General features: G+C 37.0%; 1 pseudogene; it reads left to right on the top strand.

Annotated features, from left to right (window-relative positions):
* The first annotated feature begins 2204 nt into the window (after positions 1-2204).
* LOC125468913 lies at positions 2205-4079 on the top strand (annotated as a pseudogene).
* Positions 4080-4839: the final 760 nt, after the last annotated feature.

Here is a 4839-nt window from a genome sequence, read left to right as displayed (position 1 = left end):
TCTTTGAGCCTATATTTTTTTATCCCGCTGGCAGAATTTTGAAAGAACTCAATCTTCTCTATATTCTTGAGGTGTCGAACTGAATGCTGTTTGGATTGTATTGTACCGCTTAAATGTGTGAAGGCTATACTGTAAACATTTATGATGAAGTTGATTTTGATAGGGAGAGTCCAGTTGGGTTTGTGGCGATGGGGGGAAAGTTGATCCTGCTTTTCCCAGAGTCGTCGTTGAGACTTGAAAATTGAAACATTTTCGAGCGTGAAATGGAGGGAATGTTAGGAATGAGCAACGCTGAAGGAAGGGGAACATAAGGGTAAAACTCAACATAACCTCTGATAATATAATGTGTCACGTTCGTGATGTACACCACCTAGATACCTATTGAGAATAATATTCCTCTCCTCTTTTCATTGAACTGAAAAATAATTTTGCACAAGTAAATATAGTTACACTTTGGGGTAAAAGGTAAAAGAATATTCCCTTCTGCTCGCAGCCTTTTGTTGATGACCTCAGCAGCATCCTCGCTTCCACTCCCGACACGTCTGGAGGAGCTGCAAAACAGGAAGTTACTCATACTTCCTTTGTCCATGTTACCCAAACTTGCACCGGAAAAACATTACTATAGTACTAAATTCTAAGGTTCACTAATTCTTTCACTTAAATGTGATAAACGATTCCAAATTTTGCAGAAACCAGCAAGGTTCTAGCGGCTAAGAACAGCGGTCACCGCTAATTTTAACGATGACGACGGATTTCGTTAGAGTTGATGGAATTTCTAATGGTGAAGGTATATTCCGTTAACCTTCATCCATTTTTCAATGACCGGGGCGTGGTCACCAACAGTGGTTGTTGCGACTTGTACTCACCAATCTGTGGTAGTGAGTATGACAGCACGTCTGCCGGTGATGAAGACAGGCATGTCCACCGATGACCAATCGGCATGTGGCGTCATTGTAGCAGCGCGTGGTGGTGCACATTAAAATGAAATGATATGCAAATGTATGAAATTTAATTGTTTTAGAGATATGATATGCAAATGTACGGAATTGAATTATTTTAGGGATATTGTATGACATCGCAATTAAACGTAAAATGTAATACCTTTAACTTTTGAACTCTAAAAATTAGGTAACAGAAAGAAGAAAAAGAACAAGGAAAAATTCTATTAATTATTATAGATCACTGTGACGACTCACAACATTTACAGACCGTTCTTGTAAAGCGTGATAAACTTTTAGGGAAAGCATTAACCATATAAATAACTTTTGCCTTATTAAAACAACTTTTGCCTTAATTCGTTGACCTCATTTCGTTGTACGTCTGCATCTGATTACCAAACCTAAACCACACAAGCCATGTTCTCTTCCCTCCTTTTCTTCATTTTCCATATATGGGCCGGCCTATTTATTAAAGCAAACCCCCGATTACAAACAACTCCACTACAATTAAAGAAAGGCACATTGCATGTCTATGGCTTTACACCTGAATAAGCAATATGTATTTAAAGAAACACACATTGCTTGTCTACGGCTTTACACAAACAAATTCACCGGAACATGCAGACACAACCTAATTGTTCTAGGGATTCTACAGACAAATTCATCCTTTTCCTGGGGATCCTAGAGATTCTGCAATCGTGTCCGTTCATCGTACATTGTGCTGTTAGAAATCATTTAAAATTTAAAATTCAAATATAAATAGTACCTAACGAAAACTAACCGCACGATGTACGATGAACGAACACGATTGTGGAATCCCTAGCATCCTTAGGAGAAGGATCCGGTGAGGATCATTTTCCGTTGTTCTATTCTAACATTACGGGTTTCCCTGTAAATTTAAAGAAAGACGAATTGATGGTCAATTAATATTTTTTTTTATCATTTTAGTGGACTATGTTTTATATTTGCAAACTATGATAAGTAGAAGTGTAAATGGGTTTATTGGATCGTTGTTCGGCAACATATATTGCATATAAAACAAAAACAAAAAAAAAAAACAAAAATTGCATGTGTGTGTGTGTGTGTGTATGTATATATATGTGGTTATAGCTTATGCATATATTTCACGAGATGAGCAAATTGCAGACCCCATAGCTAGCTAGCTAGGCTTCCAACCCCACTACCTCTGATCTTCTCAAAAGTTGCATGCACTTACGTTTCAGTGCATTTCCCAGTTTATTTTCTGTTGCATGAATTATTAATTCTATGGCTTCTTTCAACCAGGTTTTGGTACAAGAATCTTTGTTCGTGAGGACATTGACACTAAACAGGCCTCGCCAACTGAACACCCTTTCCCTTGAAATGCTCTCTCGGCTCTCCCAACTGTTCCTGGCGTATGACAACAGTTCCAATGTCAAGTTGATCATTCTCTAAAGTAACGGAATAGCATTTTGTGCCAGTGGTGACGTAGCTGCGGTGCACCGTCATTTTCTTAAAGGAAATTTGAAATTTGGTGCAATAACTAATCAGAAGATGCTTACCTTAACCTACTTTGTAGCAACATGTGTTGGATAGTGGCCAAATTAGGCTAGAAAACAAAACAAAATTGATGAGGGAACATCATGATGAGGATTATGTTTCCTTGTTTTGTGGCTTGTTTTGTTCCTTGTTTTGTGGCTTGTTTTGCTCCTTGTTTTGTGGCTTTTTCATAATCAAGGAGCAAAACAAGCCACAAAACAAGCCACAAAACAAGGAAACATAATCCTCATCATGATGTTCCCTCATCAATTTTGTTTTGTTTTCTAGCCTAATTTGGCCACTATCCAACAACATGCACTAAACCCCAAGTATGTCTGAATTTTGCACAATGTTTCCTTTACTTTTTTATGCTCCGCCGTGGGCTATGAAGAGTCTTGCCTGGATAAAATCCAGCCAATCTCTATCCTGGTCTGGAATGATACGGTAGCCCAGGAGTTTGTATTATCTAAAGTGACCTACGAACAGTCGGTCTCACATATTATCGATCATACAACTTCCTTTCTCTCAAAACCATTTAATTTTTTTGTTTACATTTCTGTTAATATTCATGTTTAATTCGCCAACAGGTTTCAATTTTTAATGGGATTGTGATGGGAGGTGGCGTCGGTATTTCAGTACACGGTAAATTCCGTGTAGTAACAGAGAATTCAGTCTTTGCAATGCCGGAAACAGCTCTGGGATTGTTTCCCGATGTCGGTGCATCTTATTTCTTGTCAAGGCTTCCTGCATTTTTTGGTGAGTATTTGGGTCTTACAGGTGCAAGATTGAATGGTGCTGAAATGCGTGCATGTGGTCTAGCGACTCACTATGTGCCCTCAGCCAAATTGTCTTTACTGGAAGAAGCCCTAAAATGCCGAGTAGCTTCATCTATTTCATCAAGCTGTGATCTTGCTTCTACTATTTCAGCAATTATAGATGAATACTCGCTGAAGAAACCAGCTTTGAGTGAAAAAAAGTGCTTATTACAAAAGAGATATTGTTGACAAGTGCTTTTCTAAACAGACAGTGGAAGAAATTTTAAGTGACCTTGAGGAGGAACTTACTAAGGCAAACACTAAGGAAGCTGGTGATCACAATGAATGGTTAGCTGCAGCAATTCAATCGCTGAAGAATGTGTCGCCGATGAGTTTGAAGATTACTTTAAGGTCCATTAAAGAAGGAAGGGAGCAAGGACTTGGTGAATGCCTCGTTCGTGAGTACAGAATAACTTGTCATGTTCTCCAAGGGGAAATCAGCAAGGACATCAGAGAGGGTTGCAGAGCTATTTTGTGGGACAAGGATAAGAAACCAAAATGGAAGCCTTCTAAGTTGGAGCTCATCACTGATCATATGGTTGAGCACTACTTCTCTAAGCTGGATGGTGATGATAAAGAATGGCAAGAATTAAAGCTCCCAACAAGATCCAAATTGCCTGTATTTGCCAATTCCAAGCTTTGATCAGCTTATGATTTTATGGTGTTTCCAATACCTAAATATATATCATTATTAAGATGTAGTAATATGTAGTATTCTTTTTTCTTGTGTGTGTGTCAAGTAAATAAGATTCAAAATTTGTAACAAGTTTATTTATTTATTTATTAATATAGTGTGTTTTCACTGCAATTAGCGAATTTAACTTGAGCATCCTTTGATTTTATATAATATTAACATTTCTGTTAAACATTAATTTCGATTTCTGAATTAAGGAGTTATATAATCTTTGTGCTGACTATATTCCACACCATTCAGACGACAGTAATTTTTTTTTTCTCATTTTACACCATAGGGTATTGAAAATTATATCTTTAGTTGGATATATTATTTGGTCCTTAATTAAATCAATGACATAGTGAGCATGAGACATTTATATGGACTAACGCATAAACCACATTTACACCACATTGTGTTGAGAAGTCAACGAGTAAAAGTTTTTTCCTACAAAAGTGGGTTGAGCCATCTTTTCCAGAAATCTGTGTTAAGGACTCTCTTACAAAAGTGGCTTAAAAATATGTTAAAGCAACTTGACGGGAAGTGGTTCATTGAACCATTAAGCTCATTAAATCCTAAAAATAGGTTCCTTCACTCTTCTAGGTTCATTGTATTATATGTATTTGTAATTAATTCATGTATTTATATTCTCTATATATTGTACATTTGAGGTATGAATGAAATTAAGTTTTCTGCAAAATATTTTCTGGGTTTCTTTATATGGTATCACAGCTAGGTTAAAACACTAGTTCTTGCCGCTGCATTTTCCAATTCCAAGCTTGGATCAGCGTATGATTTATTGTGTTTCCAATACCCCAACTGTTTGTGCCTAAAATTGGCAAATTTCACTCATTTAGGACTAAAGCCAAATTATGGTATTTTGTGGGGTTATTAT

Source organism: the organism of the source record quoted next, unplaced genomic scaffold (genome assembly GCF_019419815.1).
Source record: "Pyrus x bretschneideri cultivar Hongxiangsu unplaced genomic scaffold, Pyrus_bretschneideri_v1 Contig4, whole genome shotgun sequence".
NCBI classification, from domain to species: Eukaryota; Viridiplantae; Streptophyta; class Magnoliopsida; order Rosales; family Rosaceae; genus Pyrus; species Pyrus x bretschneideri.
This window is presented reverse-complemented; position numbering and strand designations above follow the sequence as displayed.